This window comes from Cryptomeria japonica, chromosome 5 (assembly GCF_030272615.1).
Source record: "Cryptomeria japonica chromosome 5, Sugi_1.0, whole genome shotgun sequence".
Taxonomy (NCBI): domain Eukaryota; kingdom Viridiplantae; phylum Streptophyta; class Pinopsida; order Cupressales; family Cupressaceae; genus Cryptomeria; species Cryptomeria japonica.
In genome coordinates this window covers 326,624,879-326,642,275 of record NC_081409.1, presented here as the reverse complement: position 1 = coordinate 326,642,275, position 17,397 = coordinate 326,624,879, and the positions used below count along the sequence as shown (strand labels likewise).

At 35.0% G+C, this 17,397-nt stretch overlaps 1 long non-coding RNA gene and 1 pseudogene across 1 annotated transcript; one reads left to right on the top strand and one right to left on the bottom strand.

Annotated features, from left to right (window-relative positions):
- Nucleotides 1–592: 592 nt before the first annotated feature.
- Nucleotides 593–711, bottom strand: LOC131063402 (5S ribosomal RNA; annotated as a pseudogene).
- A 5,087-nt stretch (nucleotides 712–5,798) lies between these two features.
- Nucleotides 5,799–15,564, top strand: LOC131062335 (uncharacterized). Its single transcript, XR_009110876.2, has 4 exons — nucleotides 5,799–6,442; nucleotides 9,585–10,325; nucleotides 13,312–13,398; nucleotides 15,255–15,564. It is a non-coding gene; the product is annotated as an uncharacterized LOC131062335 (long non-coding RNA).
- Nucleotides 15,565–17,397: the final 1,833 nt, after the last annotated feature.

Genomic DNA, 17,397 nt, shown 5'->3' with positions numbered 1-17,397 from the left:
CTCTTTTTTTAGGTGTTTTAGATAACATAGGAGATGAAGAAATTGATTGAGCAAGAGAGAGATGTTGAGAAAAATCAAAGTCAAGCTGTGTGGGAGGTTGAAAGGGTTGATATAAATTATATTCAGCCACAAGGTGATCAACATGACTAGATTCCAAAAGGGGTGAAAAAGTGGATGGTGAAGTATTAAGAGCGAGAGGCATAGCATCAACAGAAGGGACATCCTAAATTTATGAGAATTCCTCGACAGCAATTTCATCAATCAAATTTGATGCGATAGAGATAAGGATATCATGTGCCATTAATTCGATATTTGGAGCATTCAATGAGGATCCAATAGTGGGAAGATTGCGACCGACCACATGGAAAGGTTGGCAATTAAACATCAAGCTATGAACTAGGTTATTCTTTGCATTCTGCGAAAGAGAAATTTCCTCGAATTGAAAATCTAAGGGTTCCACGAAAGTTAAACTCAGAAAAGAAGAAGTAAGATGCCTAAAGAGGGAGAAAGCAAATATGTTCTTATACAACCAATCAACCAGGATTGAAGAGCAGTGGATCTCAAAAGATAGATTCTTGTATCTACTTTTCAAAGGGTGTAGCATCGAGACTTCCCAGGAGGTCACCCATCCGAGTAATACTCCAGCCCAAGTGCGCTTAACTGCAGAGTTCTGATGGGATCTGGTGCACTAACGCTGATATGATCTCACCCTAACAACTTTAGTTTTATTTTAGTAAATGTTACTAAATTGAAAATAAAATTATGATTAGTTTTAGTTTTGAAATTTAATTTTAACATTATTTAAATTTTTATTATTTTAAGCTTAAATTTCATTTGATTTTTTTATTTGATCAAAGATCAAATTTAGTTTAGGTTTTAAAGTCTTATAATTTTTTTTTGATGAATAGGCACTTCCATTAAAGTATATAATAAAATTACACTATTCACAAAAAAAGGGGTGGGAGAAAAATAGTCACTCCTCGAAATTCACTCAGGCCAAGCTCGAAAATATCAAAATAACTTAACAAAACATGATCATAGCCCGAAGAACTAGAAGCATCTAAAAAAAGCCTAAGTGGCTAGAGCAGTGGCAGAAGAAGGAGGAGGTGGATCCATGTCATCCTTCTTACCCCATCTATCAACGGGGTCAAGGGGGGGTCTAGAAGAGACCACCTTTCTTCAACAACTTCTTCAAATTCCTTATCCTTTCTTGTAGGAGAAATCACTAGAGAAAGTCAAGGGAACCCCATAATCTAGCCAACCAGAACCACTAGGAGATGAAGAAACACTACCGCCGTAAAACACCCAAAGGCAAAGCTGCCCTAATGAGGAGAGGCTGAGAAATAACATGGAAAATGTCTCCCTTTGCCAGACTGGCGACGAGGAGCCTGGGAATGCAGCATACAAGAACCGCTGACAAAATAATTGCAGCCACATCGAGACCACAAGCTAAAGAACGATCATTGGAGGCAAGGGGTCCAGTGAAATTCTAGAAATCGTACAAGGGGCATTACTCCAATGATCAAGAAGCACTTTAAATTGGGCCACCTCAAGAGCCACTTTATTTTCTTGCACTTAAATCTACAACATCACATTATTATGTATGCAAGCTTTAGCATATAGAGAAACATGTATATCAAGAGAGCTATGTGAAAACAATACAACATTTCTATCTTTCCACAAACTGAAAATGATTTCCATCCTAAAAGCATGCCATATTAGTGTGAATTTGAAAGGAAGACTCGGGGAATCTCCTAGCAAAGTCATATGCTAGGAGAAGGGTTCAAGCCAAAAAGGCTCGGAAGAAATCATGAATCTAAACCCACAACTATTGAGCCCTTCTGTAAAACCAGAAGAGATGCATCAAGGTCTTAGGCTATCCACAAAAAGGACAACATGGGTTTGGCACCCCCAAATATTGGAGACAAGAACCCTAAGGCAAGCCCTAGAAAAGAATACACCAAGAAAAATGAGCCACTTTGGGTTCAACATTGGCAAACTAGAGAATAAGAAATCTATGATGCCATGTGCTCTGATAGGAATGCAAGTGCTACCAAAGATTCAAGGTGGGAATCATAGGCAAGTGAGGAACCAACCAGTGGTAACCTAAACTAGGTTTGTAATTACAAAAGGAGGTGTTGGGGAGCCATTGCCAATATTTGCATTAGGGCCTCACTAAGTGAATGTCGAGCTTGTGTAGCATATTCATAGGCAGAGTATAGACAACGAGCTCAAATGTTTATCAATATGCTCGAGTGAGGCGAAACCAAGTTTGCAGATCTTCTCAAGTGTGAAGACTCATAGTGACATGAGAAAAGATAACTCGAGGAGTACAAATGCCATATTTGTGAAAATGCAGAGCGTGAACTCTAGGAACATGGGTCAGAGGAAGCCCTTGGACCTGAATGAGGGGTGACCACCAAATATTATGCTTGTTGAAATAGAGATAGTCCCTAAAAGCCGAGACATCCCAACAGAGCCATGACTTAATAGACTCCCAAGTCTACCACATGCTTTTGGCAACAAAAGTGCCCTGGATCTACACAAAATCTTTCATAACCAGAAGGATCGTTTGAAAGCCAATCCCCTTCTAGGCCGGTCTATTGATTGGGTGCCCCCAAAAAATACAATGTTGAAGTAGAATCTTCCAAGCCTCATTGCCAAAAATGACTTTGAGGAACCATTTGGTACACAAGGCGATGCCTTTCTTCTGGGTAGACAAGAGGCCAAGCCCTCTAGATTCGCACGGGAGGCAGCAAAACTCCCAGATAACTTTTGGAAAACCATGATGTTCAACGCCATTGATCCATAAAAATCTTGTAAAAGTTTCTCAAGCTTTCTATAGGAGGCCTTGGAAGGGGCCCAACAAGAAGAGTGATAAACATGTGTAGTAGCAAGAACTTTGGAGCAAATCAAGAATTTACCAGCCAAACATAGAGGTTTGGTTATCCAGAAAGCAAGCTTCTTTTCAATTCCGGCTATCACAAAATTCCAGTGGGCAACAATAGACCCTTGAAAAAAAAAGGAATTCCTAGGAACTGAAAGATCTCCCCATACTACATCCATTTCCAGCCATACTGAAGAATCCAAGGCAAGGCCTAGGAAGAAAGGACTGCCTGTAACACCGGGTTTTGTGCCATTGAATTGTCGACCTAGATGCCAAACTTAAGGTGTCCAGGCAATAGAGAACTTCTTTAACAATGTTTCCCTCTTCAATGAGGGTAAGAAACGAATCATTAGCGAAGTGGCCATTGACAAGGTGACTCAAGTAGGGAGATTCCCCTGACGTGCCCAACCGAAATGGTAGCAGCAAGTAAATACCCAAACCCTTCAACGACAAGCACAATTAGTGAAGGGGCTAAAGGACAACCCTGGTGAATAGATTTGAAAAGGCCAAAAACTTAGGATTGACACCCATTAATAGTGATACAAGAAGAAGCATCCCCAATGAGCATTTGCACAAACTGAATGAAACAGGGTCCAAACCCTAAAGCCTTGAGCATCACAAGAATAAAGGGCCATTTAATGCGATCATGGGCTTTGGAAAAGTTGATTTTGATAAAAATGACCTTTTGCAAAGAGCGTCGAGCCCACTCCATTCCTTCCCAAACCACAATGATATTGTCCAAGATACACCTCTACTTGATAAAACCAATTTGCTTTGGATGAACAATCAACAAGGTTATTGGTCACCAGTTACAAATATCCTTAGGGTCACCAACTTTGGTTATGAACTTAATATTCCTCTTGTTAATAAGTTGCTCCAAAGAATGGGAGTGAAAAGCCTCCAAGTAGACCTTGTGCAGGTTGGAGCCAACAAGGCCAGAGAGCCTTGTAAAATTCACAAGGGAAGCCATCGTAGCTAGGGGCTTTGCCATCAACCATAAAGAAATAGCCTCTTTTAGGTCTGCAATAGTGAGAAGTTGATCACAAAAAGTCCTTTGGGCATCAGAGAGTTGCGAAGGAACAACATTAAGGCACTCCTACAAGGCTAGTTCACGCTCAAAGGAATTTTCCTATGCTGTGAACACCTTCTCATAATGTCTGACAAAGGCCTGTAGAATATCCAGTAACTTTGAGAGTATTGATTAACCATCTTTATTCCTCTTGATCCTAGGGGATGAATGATGAGCTCGAAGAGCTAAAAAGAACTCTTTAGAGGCACGATCACCCACCTTGAGCAAGTGAAACTTGGCTTTAATCTGGGCACCTCGAGTAACATGGCTATCTACTATTTGTTTTTGATGTCAAAGCTGGGCAACCCTAACTTACAAATTGGGGCTGAAAGGGTTGGCTGCCAAAGCTTCAGTGGCAACACACAAATCTTTGGTAGTGGCCTCATAGGACCGCTTGTGATACAAGGCCAGCTGTGTGCCATAGATGCGGAGGAATCACATTGTGCATTGGATAGCATCATTCCACTACGTAATCCAACTAGTAGGTTGAGTAGGATGACTTTGAAGATTACAGAGCCGTTGGATATGGGCCAACGTGGGTGGATGATTGAACATGGAAGTGTTGAGAACAAAAAAATGTGTTTTGGAAGGACACATATGACTTGAATGCCATTCAATGCTGAACTTGATGGGAAAATGATCTGACAAGGTGACCTCAACAAGGGGGAAAATGATTTATACAAAAATCATTTGTTTAGAAGATTATCAATAAAAAATAAAAAATGATTTTTCAAATATAAAAAAATCTAAAAAGAGCCTATAAAATCTATTATTTCTATAAATTTGCTCCTATAACACCAATTTTTTTCATCCAATTATATTGTAGATGAATAAATTCTAGTTTGAAAATATAAATCTCAACTTTATAAAAATCAATTTTTTTTTAAAAGCAAATTTCTCAACTTTATAAAAATCAATTTAAAAAAAAAAGCAATTTTACTTTTCATTGATCCAAAAAATTATTAAGGCTTAAATGAATACATTGCCTACAAAGTATTAATAACCTCTATCACTCACTAATAAAAATCAAACTAAGAGAAGGATAGCAATCTTATTCTTCCACTAAAGTTCTAAGTGCATTTTTAGCTAGCAATAATTTAGAGGTATTGGATTTTTCATGAGGGTTTGTGTAACATAAAATCGGGTAAATAGGAGGGAAAATAGGGAGCTATCCTAAGTTTTGGGTTTTCCTTAGTTTTAAGTTCTTTGAAATTGGAAATTCATATGGGTTGTGGTTGGCTAGTGCGTATTTTTTTAGGGTTTCAATTCTATGAAAAAATAGCTGCTTGTCTAATTGGAAACACGATGAGAAAAATATTAAACAAGTTTAATAATGTTCTTTTTTGGTGCTTGGATGTAGGTGTGTGTCTCTCTTGGTGGGCATGGGTTGGAGGTATATGGTATTGTAGGGGAGGGTGTGTCACACATTAAATTAGTTGAATGAAATATGGACATATGTTGATTATTTTAAAGAACTATTGTTTATGTTTATATCATGTGTTTGAAAATTGCACGAACCTTTCTTTCTCTAGGCTTTTCTTTGTTTAGGTGTGTGTGACAATATATCTCAAATAATATTTTTATAAAATAGACTTTCCAAGTTGGACACCAACAAAACCTAAAACAAATTTCTATTTTTATTATATTTTATTCAAGATTCTATAAATTGATTCACATCTTCTTTAGAACATTATCAAAACCGTCATTTATATTTTATTAAACAATTCAATACCTTATTTATGTTTTTTAACCATTATAAACTTACAATTTGAAAAAAAAATCTAATTCAAATAATTAAACCCAAAAACATTCAATAATAACTATAATACTACTTCCCGCATAGATGCCTTCATCTGGGTTCACAATGGGAATGCTTTGGGTTGCAGGGGTTTTATTTTGCATTGCAGCCTTGGCTTCCGCAGATCCCCGGTTCGAATCCACCCGCTGAAAACACACGCTACCGTTAAAAAACTCGCTCCATAGATAGATAGATATTGCAGCTGAAAAAAGCATGCTACTGGTTCGAATCCACCCGTTGAAAAAACATGCTAACGTTAAGATATTGCAGTTGAAAAAAAGCATGCTACCGTTAATAAACGCGCTCCATAGATAGACATTGCAGCTGAAAAAAGCATGCTACCGTTAAAAAAAACACGCTCCTATTCTTTAACCTATTATATATTCGCAATGTTCAGAGTCATCTGGGGAGGAATGTTCAGTATTTCCCTGCCTACATTGATTTTGTATGTACTAGCTATGCGGACTCTTCTGGTTATTGCTGCTCCAAGACCATAGTGAGCATAGAGATGAAAGATTTTAGGGAATTGAATTTATAGATTCTTGGTATAGGGCTCGATGCCCTTTCCTGCAAGGGGGTGAATTTGCCATTTGGTGTGCCCTATCTGCGGAGGAATGTTGTCCGAGAGAGTGATGCCTCCAACGCCTCAGAGGTCATCCGCATCACCAATCATCTGCGGAGAAATGTTGTAAGTCCCCCATACTCAACGCCTACAAAGGAATTCTTGAGTTTAATTACTTAAATTGATGTGGTGTTTTTTCCTCTTTTCTGTTTCATCTGGTTAATGGATATATGTTTTTGATAAGGTAATTTTTAATTTCAAAAACCATAGAATTATATTTTATGCCACGTAGAATGTAATCATATTTTATTTTTATGACATGAATATTAACTTGGCCAACAGAGAACAAAAAGATTCTGTTGAGCAATAGCATTCAAGACATTTTGGCCCATCGTTGTATTTTGTAGTGATGGTCTGCAATCTAGGATCTCTGGTACCATTTCATTAGTTTTTAAATATTAAATTAATGTTTGGCAGCAATTGAAGAAGCTGGTCTGCAATCTAGGATATCTATGCTTGCCTTGTTTGCTTGTTGAGTCAACTCCTTTCCTTGGGCACCCAGCTGACTCATCCCCTGTTTGCAGTGAAGGACTTGATTGCTCTGACTTTATCCAGCTGAAGATGTTCCTAGATACTTGCAAAAACGGATGACTTGTACAAATTGTCCTCTATATATTCTCACCTTTCTTCCAACTTACCAATTGATCCCTATATGCTTGCAACTGTCTAAAACTCCTCCAGGCTACCATGACTACCCCCTCCCTAATTTCAGGTCATGTGATAAGCGACTTGAAGATGATCAAATCCCTTAAGAGGGTGTAGGAGATTCTCTAATACTAGTAGCTGCCACTTGTTTGATTCACTAAAGCATCTTTCTCCCATGTTTTATGCATATTTTGTTCAGCTGATTCCCCACGAGGTCTCTGTCAAGTTCAATCTGCTATTAGGTCTATCATCTTTGTCCTTCAAACACCGACAATTATTCATGAGAACTTTAGTGACTATCATAGCGCGTCACTATTGCATGGTGCATGGTCTTTTTATATTCACCATCCTACTGTCATGCCTCTACCATGCATTTTTGTCATTTATCTCCTAAATATTTTTCTCTGAGAGCAGTGTTTGGGCCTTGATACAATTATCATACTGTTTCTGTGTCATAACAGCTATCCACTTTTTCCAACAGTCCATAGAACTTGAAGAAAGAACTCACAGACTTTTTCTTGCTACTGTTATGTGTGAAGTGTATTTTTCTTTATGATGATCAGGTCTCTAGACTGCCACTTGATCCAGACTTTGTCAAAATACTATGCCCTTGTCCTAGAATCTCTAATTTGCAAATTAGCTCACTGTCACGAACCTCTACTACCATCTAGGATTCTGATTTCTTTTGATTTCTAACTTTCTTTCCACTAACCCTTGTGCTTGCTTTATGATCCTTGGACTATTATGCACTGATATTTATTACTGTCATCCACATGGCCATTATTTCATTTGGTTTAATTTATCACATTGTCATAAACTCTGTCAATGGTCCCGTCACACGCACTAAACCACCTCTACCTATAGCGTTTTGACCCATATTTCTCATACCTTCATGGCAGGTTTGTTCATTATCATGATTCATTTAACAATATCTTCCAACCATGCATGCCGTATCAATATTCATCATTTTGGTGTTCACTCAGACACAAGAATTCTAAAGAGAAGTTTCATAGTGGTACTTGCTATCTTTTCTCTTTGTATTCTATGCTCTTATTGACTATTGAAAGCTTTGGCCTCTATCATACATCTTTCATGATGCCCTCCACAAGTCCCAGTACACTGTCACTGATTCTTTGTCCTACTGAACCTTTTCCACTTTGTCATTGTTTTGATCATGCTTTTCATGATTTCAATGTATCATGATGGATATATAATTTCAGTCAAGGCATGCAAGTTTAGTGAACCGAGTATGGCAGAATTCTCACTTTAAGATTTTCAAGGTTAAAAATTCTTGCAAAGACTATCACCCTTCCCTTTTCTTTTATGGATATTTCAAGGAACGAACTGTACTGTAAAAATGAAATGCCAAATCAATGAAATCATCCATCTAGAAAGTTTGTCCATTCTTATTTGACATGAGGATTGTCATCACTAGGACTATCATCATTGTGCTCTTGTTTATTGAAGATGTTCATGACTTATTCATAGTTCACCCAATGATGCTTTGTTCCCAGCTTGATACTGCTTCTCTAAAATTTATCAAAGCATTATAATTGTACTTACTAAATTCATGACCTACCATTCACCATCCATGTACTAAAGTCAACCTCTTCCTTTTCACTGTTGCATAGTCTCTTTCATTGATAATAAAGCAAAACTCAACATAAATACTCTTAGAAGATTTTTATAGTTGACAGAGGCGAAAAAATGTTCGCAAGGGTTTTAAATTTTTAATAATCCTGATATGAGGTTTAACAGTATTGAGGACTTCACTCAAAACCTATTTCTATCATTCATACCCTTTTTAATGGAGTTTTTGTTAGCTAGGGTTTGGCCAAGTTTTCAAGTTTACAAAAGCTCTCTTTCTCAACACTACTATACCATAGAGAACAATGACGACCCCAAACTTACCATTCAAGGAGCATGTGGGAACTTGACATTCTGTAGATTACCATCTTATGGGTTTACTCATTGAGGGGCCTATAAATGACCTTTTAAATGTCCTCTTGAAGTATGCTCTGCTACCTTGCTTCTTGTAAGCTTTGTCATAGGTGCCTTCTTTGAACCCTTCTTCAAAACTAATATTGTTAGAACCCTATCTTCAAACGTATTAGATCGTCAAGCAACCAATCTTAGCACCTATCTTCCTACTGATCAAGCCACATGTCCTTCTCTTACTCATCTTTATATTAGAGATCTACCAACCTTCTCTTACTCATCTTTATATTAGAGATCTACCAACCGGAACAATGCATATTATGGGGTTTTCTTCATAATGATGACACAAGGTCTTTGATTACAGGACTCTTGACCAAACTTTGGATAGGGTTCTGCCCTTTAGCAAGGTTTTTCATGCATTATTTATCACATGGTTCGAATGTTCATAATAACAAAGATTTTGTCATTCCCTTAAGACCTCATGGGAAATATATCTTAAGCTTAAAAGAGGGGCAATGTACATTTGAAATTTTGAATATAATATAGCAATAACAGTTTTCATTGAGAGATCTCAATCAATCTACTTTGTGGCTAAAATGTATTTAAATTTTTTATTGTCTAACAGGACTGATTTCGGAAAGGGAGAACCAGTATGTGTATTAGCCTATTATGGTAGCCGTGGACCAACAAAATTTGCAGAGGTAGAAGAATGCTCAGCCAATATAAGGGAGGGCAGGAACCAAATTACTGAAGCTTAAATCTCTGAAAATGGAAGCATGTTGTATGCATTGCTGGAGATGGTGTAGCTCCAGGAAGACAGCAATGATGTGGATAATATAAAGCAGGCATTTAGCAAATGGCTACTTATGCTAAAAGTGGAGTGAATTTTAAAATAAATTAAAATTTGGTGTGAACTTCAATTTATATATATTTAATAGTAACGTTAATACACAAAATCTTTGTTGCATTCACATTGATGTTAACAGTTTGATTGTTGCAGTCAGATTCACTTTAGTGACTTAATAAATGTTTAGAAAGCTCTGTTCACATCAGATTCTATTTTGTTGGTTTCTTTGTCCATCATTCTATGTTTTTTGTTTTTTTTCTTTGCTTTCATTCTGTTTTTGTTTGGCATGGCCATGCCGCCTCTGCTTTTATTTTGTCTCTGAGTTTTACTCTAATATGTTTGGTATGTGTTTTTCTTTTGTAATTTTTTGTGTAGATTGTTTTTAAATTTTTTTTTGGTATTTTGTATTTGTCTCTTTTTGTGGGTGGTGATTTTTCAGGCAGCAGCGAGGAGGAGGAGGAGGAGGAGGAGAAACAACGAAGCACAACTACATATCACAAGCACCAAGAAATACAATAGGTATACATTTGAATTTGTGTATCACATTTGAATTTGCGTTTGATTATAAATTTATATTTTGCCAGCCTTTTGTTTATTTAATCGAATTTCAAAAATAAAAAATCTAATTTTTTATTTACCCTAATTAATCTAATTCTTTTACCCATAAATATGCATAATCCAGAGTGGTCAATCTAGCTCACCATATTTAAATTTTTAGTTCTCACTCACTTTATACAGTTTAACAGAGCATATAGATCAAATCTGTAGTCTTATAATTTATAGTACAGATTTGAGACTGCATTTAATTGCAATTCACTCACAATCTCACCTCTACAATTTCATGAAGTTTGAAATCTGTATCATTCTTGAACCCAAAAATCCACATGAATTTTGCTTCACCAAATGTAAATTCACTTTAAATCTATTGAACAATTTTAATATGGATTTTGGGTTTTAAACCTTTGATTACCATATACAACTTAGCTTTCCATCTCTGCATATAATATGTAAAGTCTTCTCAAACCTGAAATAGAATATCAATTTTGGTTAGTTGCAGAACTCAAGTCCACAGTTTAGCTGAGTATAAATTTGTAGTGTCCACAGTTTAACTGAGCATAAGTTTGTAAGTATACAGTATAACTATCTACATCACAGGGATTATTCAGTTTCCCTACACCTTAGTTTAGTTTTCATTATTGTGTGCTACTACAGAGCAATGAAAATGACCAAGATTATTTTTTAGGAATTCCTGCCGAGTTTGGAAACTGTGACAACATTACTATAAGCGCACCATCTTACTTTTTGAACGATCACAACTTAATGGAGTTAGGAATGCTCAACATTGCTTGCTGAAAGTGAAAAAAACCATTTCACTAGAGTACTGTTTTCCATTTTTTTGTAAACTAGCTAAAGAAATTTGATATTTGCCAATGAATAAATCATTGGATTTAGAAAATTGATTATTGGAAGCTTTATTTGATTCTGCAAATTAAGCCATGTGATCAGTAGGATATAGATTTTGTAGGACTGTTAGAAATTGGGATATTGGTTTCGTAGCACATGTTTTGGTGAAACATTCTTAGGTCATTGGGATATATTGGTTTCATCAAATCTATTACATCACTGTTTACTGTGTTGGCAGAAGACCAATTTTTAAATATAGAATCTCCGATTTTTACAGCTATTTTATTAAGAAGTTTTAGATGTCCTTTACATTTAACCTGAGGGACAAACTTTGGGAACAAATGCTGTGCAGTTCTTATATGGAATCTTCAATTGAATAATATCATAGATGTATTCTTCTCGTAGAAAATGACCAATCAAATATTTAATAAGATTCTCTGTTTTTAACATGGGATAAAGACATGGGATCAGGAAGGTCTATTGCTATGTACCTTGAAAAAGTTCTTTGCCATGGCAAAAATGTATTGATTTTTTGCTTGAAAAGTTCGTTACATGAATAATTTGTGTTCAGGTTACTTTAAGGACCTATATAGGTTGAAAACCTATCATAAAATATTTGATGAGATCTATAATTAAGTTGATCATGTAGAATTTGATGTAGATTGGCATGATTAAGTTGCAAAGAAATGCCTTTAAGTCAAGTATCATCCACAACTGCAACTTGTTTCAAGCTTTGAATCATTTGATGTAATGGGAGAATATGTTAGCATTGTTGGCAGCACTAGAATCTATACTTGGAGTGTAGAAGATGACTATTTTTCATGAAATATAGTTGAGATTGAGATTCTCAACTTTATGACATACAATTATTTAAGACTCAAACCATAAATTTGTCGTTATCATTTTATTGTATTGAATGGAATGAAGAAAATCTCTTTAGAATGTTTGATTGCCATAGGCCTGACTGGAGCACTCTAGTTGCTTGGCAAGGCATCCAATATAGGAGATTATGTGAAACAAGTTGAAGAATCAGGATGGATAAAGTAGAAAATCATTGAGTATGAAAATGGGAGTTGGATGTTTTTGCTAGTAAGAGGATAAAAGACTATGGAATATAATTTGGACCTTGCTATATAATTTCAAGCTATGGAATGGGTGAAAAATCACAACAATGATATTATAGGAAAGTTTATGTTCTAGTTGTTCTTGAGGCTGATTTTTCTAACTAAAGTCACACTGCCTATTTGGAATGTCATGACCCCTTATAACATTTGGAAGTCATTCATTACCCAGGTTCCATACGATTGAAAAACTTGAAACCATTTTTTATCCCCATAGGGTGAAAAATCACAACAATGATATTAAAGGAAAGTTTATGTTCCAGTTGTTCTTGAGGTTGATTTTTCTAACAAAAGTCACACTACCTATTTGGAATGTCATGTCCAACATTTGGAAGTCATTCATTACCCAGGTTCCATACGATTGAAAAATTGAAACCATTTTGTATCCCCATAATAAATTACACTAGAAGTAGACAAATTCAAAATAAATTGGTTTTAGTATCATATGTGATGCATAATTTGGGGATCATATCGAGGCTTGTTGAAGTATCTGAGGCCTCAATTGTTGTGAAGGAAGTTTTAATGGCTGATTTCTCATTATGGAGGACATATCTTAGCAATTGAGTATCAAGTACAGGGATCATGACTTTTGGTTCAATGTGCATAAGAGAGAGGTTAATGAACTTCTTTGTAAAACAAGAGAATGTGAAAAACACATTATAAATGATCCCATAGCCTTTTTCGGTATTACAAATATTTTTTTACCATTTTATTGTAAATCTTGTGTTCAATCTTTACAGTAAAATTTTAATATTTCAATTTGTTTTTGTAATTATTTACTAGAAAATTTCAAGCATAGTATTAGTTTTATGTCCAATTTTCGACTTACTATCTCTCAATATCTAAGCAATCTTTGTGATCTTTTTTCTTCTTTTTGGTTTGCATAACTTTTTTTTCCAAGTTATTTTGATTTGAATTCAATCTTCAATTTATTTTTTAATTGAAGTTCTTGTCTTATCCTTTTGTTTTCACTATTGCAGTATTGACGATAAGGAAGATGATGAGGAAATAGCCAAGCAGCTAGCGAAAGCTATACAAGTCTGTTTATTTGAAGTCCCAAATAAACGGTATGTACCCTTTTCTATTTGCTTTGAACTTGATAAGTTTGCTTATTAATCTGAAATTACTGCGAAATTGGGAAGAAAATTTGAAAGGAAGACATTCATGCTTATCTCAGAATACTTAGCATAAAAGTAGTAAGTAAATAAATGTAAGATTTTATCTGCTTGGTGCACTTAAAAAATAGTATACTGCATTCCCTAGTTGCTAATATTTAGATGTACTGCTTGAAATCAAAGGCCATTCAAGTATGTTTGACATCAGAAGCAAAGGATTCTACCTCTCTTCTTTACTACTTAGTTTTGTACTTATTCAAGAAGATTGTTTACAAGTTGCTTTCAATACATAGTTGACACATGTAATGTCAAATCTCAATTTGTTATGGTCTTCAAATTAACATATCTGAGAATGCACTAAGAATTGTTGGTATGTATGCGATTTTGTTTACACATGAGATTATTTTTAACAACTTAATGCTAAAGGGTGTCAAATTATGTACTTCTTGAGGGAGGGCATGATGGTGAAGGCATGTGTACTCCATATTGGAGGTCATTAGTTTGACACCATTGGTGGATAGGGCTATAGACCTAGTTGAGCAATATATTTGGCAAATGGAAAAACAATTCCATTGTTGAAAAGCAAAGGATTCTACCTCTCTTCTTTACTACTTAGTTTTGTACTTATTCAAGAAGATTGTTTACAAGTTGCTTTCAATACGTAGTTGACACATGTAATGTCAAATCTCAATTTGTTATGGTCTTCAAATTAGCATATCTGAGAATGCACTAAGAATTGTTGCTATGTATGCGATTCTGTTTACACATGAGATTATTTTTAACAACTTATGCTAAAGGGTGTCAAATTCTTTACTTCTTGAGGGGGGGCTGATGGTGAAGGCATGTGTACTCCACATTGGAGGTCATTAGTTCGACACCAATGGTGGATAGGGCTATAGACCTAGATGAACAATATATTTGGCAAAATGGAAAAGCAATTCCCATGTGGATACCACCAGTGATCTCTCAGTCACAAATTGGTGTTTCACTTGGCAGTGACATGAAAAACTATGATTACCAAACATGGTTATTGTTTGCAGATTAAATGGTCTCTTTCTCTCTTACGATTATAGTCTTTAATTTTCCATCAATCCCTGCTTTTAGTCCAACCCAACTTCATTCCATTCACAAAAAAATCAGGTCTTAAATAGAGCTGTACCATAATGAATTGAGCTATTCTTTACACAAGACATTCAGCTTCAGAAGCTCATCTTAGACCTAAAGTTACTACAGACACAGGCATTGGGATATTTTCAGTTTAAATCAGTATTTTAGCTCCTGATATTTTCTCCAAACCAAGATGGTTACTAGCTTCATTCCCAAATTTATGGGAGGAGTAAAGGCTTTGTTATGAACTTTTTAGTCTATGCCAACATTAAGTGTTGCGCAGTGTACCTATCACCCTCTGTTTATGTAATTAAGAAATCTTTAGTATGTGGGACCTAGCCTACTCTGTTTACGTAATTAAGATATTTTTGGGACGTGGGACCTAGCTTACTCTATTTATGGTAACTCATATAGCTGTTAGTTAACACCTTTTTATCAATGAAAAACTACTTTGCCTTCTCTAATCTATTTATTTGTGTGCAAAATGGATAAGTGACGTGATTTTATGTGATTTGTAAACAAATCCTCAATATATGCCGATTTTAGTCATTTTGGAGTTGTGAAAACTTTCTTTTCCCTTCCATGGTGTGTTAAAATATAACCTTGCTATGAAATGTTGATGTATTGATAGGTCAAAACCTGAGTGGTGTGAAATAAAACTTGTTTATTAGGGTGTTAACAATTTTTCTTTGTGATTTTAGGAGAGCAGCCACATACTGATCAAGTGTGCAACATTAGATAATGTTTGGATCTGGTTCAAGCGTTCGATGTGGCAGAAGTAGTTGGCATTCTTTGATTACTATAATGATAAATACCTTCACCATGTCTGTAGAATGATGCCTAGAGTGCAAAGTGATACCTAGAGTTTCTCAATTGTTATTGAAGTCAATGCAGAGCAAATTTTAATTTTACTACTTATTTGTAAATGGATATGTAAATAGATTTGTTGTTTAATAAATTTTTTTTTGGGAGGGGTTGAATTTGCCCCCTCCTCAAGGCTGCAGAGAATGGTCATGGCCATTTTTTTCAGCCTAGTGTTTCTGTGTTGATTTTTTAATTTTATTTTTTATTGCATAATTTTTTTAATAATTTAATGTTAAAGCAAGATATGTGTGAAGTGTATGTTTGAACAAGATGTGTGAACTGAAATAATGCTGCATGAAATGTGAAAATGTGAAACAACAAACTATATGTTAACTTCGAAATTCATTTTATATGAATTGTGTTATGTTTGAAATTTAATTTTGATAATTTATTTAATGTGTTTTTGAACTATCATTTATTTAATGTCATCATAGAACTATCATTTATTGTGTTTGAACAATGTCCGTGTGTTTTGTTTCTATTTGTGTGCTTGAAAGGTAATTATGACATTACCTTTGTATGTTGTTTGTATTTTAACTAGTTTTGGAATTCACTTTGTTGTTTGTATTTTAACTAATTTTGGAATTCACTGTGTGATGTTTGTATTTTAACTAATTTTGGAATTTACTTTGTGTGACGTCTTTGAATTAACTACTTTGACTTTATGTGGTGTGTGTAATAACTTCACATTTGAGATTTAGCATTTAGTTTACGTGTGTGGTTGTACTTGGTGTTTGTTCTAACTTTAGCATCCATTGTGTGTGTGTGCGCGCGCGCATGTGCATGTTGTAAAAATGCAAAATGCATTCATTTCTTTCAATTATGTCTGGACTATATGAAAGAACTTTAATTTTACACTTTTTGTTGAATGTGTACAAAAAAGATTCAATAATGTTCACTTTGTGTGGATGAATGCATGTGTAATTGCATTATCTTTGAAAGTTAAATTTATGTGGCATGTATGTGTTTGAACTAATTTTGGCATTAACTTTGTGTTGCGTGTTTAAACTAAATTTGATATTCACTTTGGGCTGCATGTGTGCTTCATGTTTGTGTATCAAAGTTAAATTTATGTGTAATGTATGCGTGTATGTGTATGAAAGAACTTTAATTTACACTTTGTGTTGAATGTGTACAAAAAAGATTCAATATTGTTCACTTTGTGTGGATGAATGCATGTGTAATTGCATTCATGGTATGTATTTGCATGTATATGTATGAAAGTTAAATTATGTGGTGTGTATGTGTTTGAACTAACTTTGGCATTCACTTTGTGTTTAAACTAAATTTGATATTCACTTTGGTTGCATGTGTGCTTTACGTTTATCATTTTTGAATGCACTCCATTTATAGTATGTTTGTACTTTAGCATGATTTATGGCTTCCAATGTTCAATTTGTGTGTTTGTATTTTGGCATGTTTGAACTAATGCTTATTTTGTGTGCATGCGTGTGCTTTCAAATTTAATTTATGTGGAGTATATGTGTGCATGTTGTCAATATGCATTTATTTCCTTAAATTTTGTGTGTTTTGTATGAAATAACTTTAATTTACACTGTGTTGAATGTGTACAAAAAAGATTCAATAATGTTCACTTTGTGTGGATGAATGCATGTGTAATTGTAGTCATTGTATGTAATTGCATGTAAATGTATTAAAGTAAAATTTATGTGGTGTGTATGTGTTTGAACTAGCTTTGCCATTCACTTTGTGTTGTGTTTAAACTATATTTGATATTCATTTTGGGTTGCATGTGTGCTTTAAGTTTGTCATGTTTGAATGCACTTCGTGTGGTATGTTTGTACTTTAGCATGTTTTATGTGCAATTGCATTTATTATATGTATGTGCATGTATATATGTGTGAAAGTTAAATTTATGTTGTGTGTATGTGTTTGAACAAACCGTCATCCACTTTGTGTTGTGAGTGTTTGAATTATATTTGATATTCACTATGGGTTGCATGTGTGCTTTATGTTTGT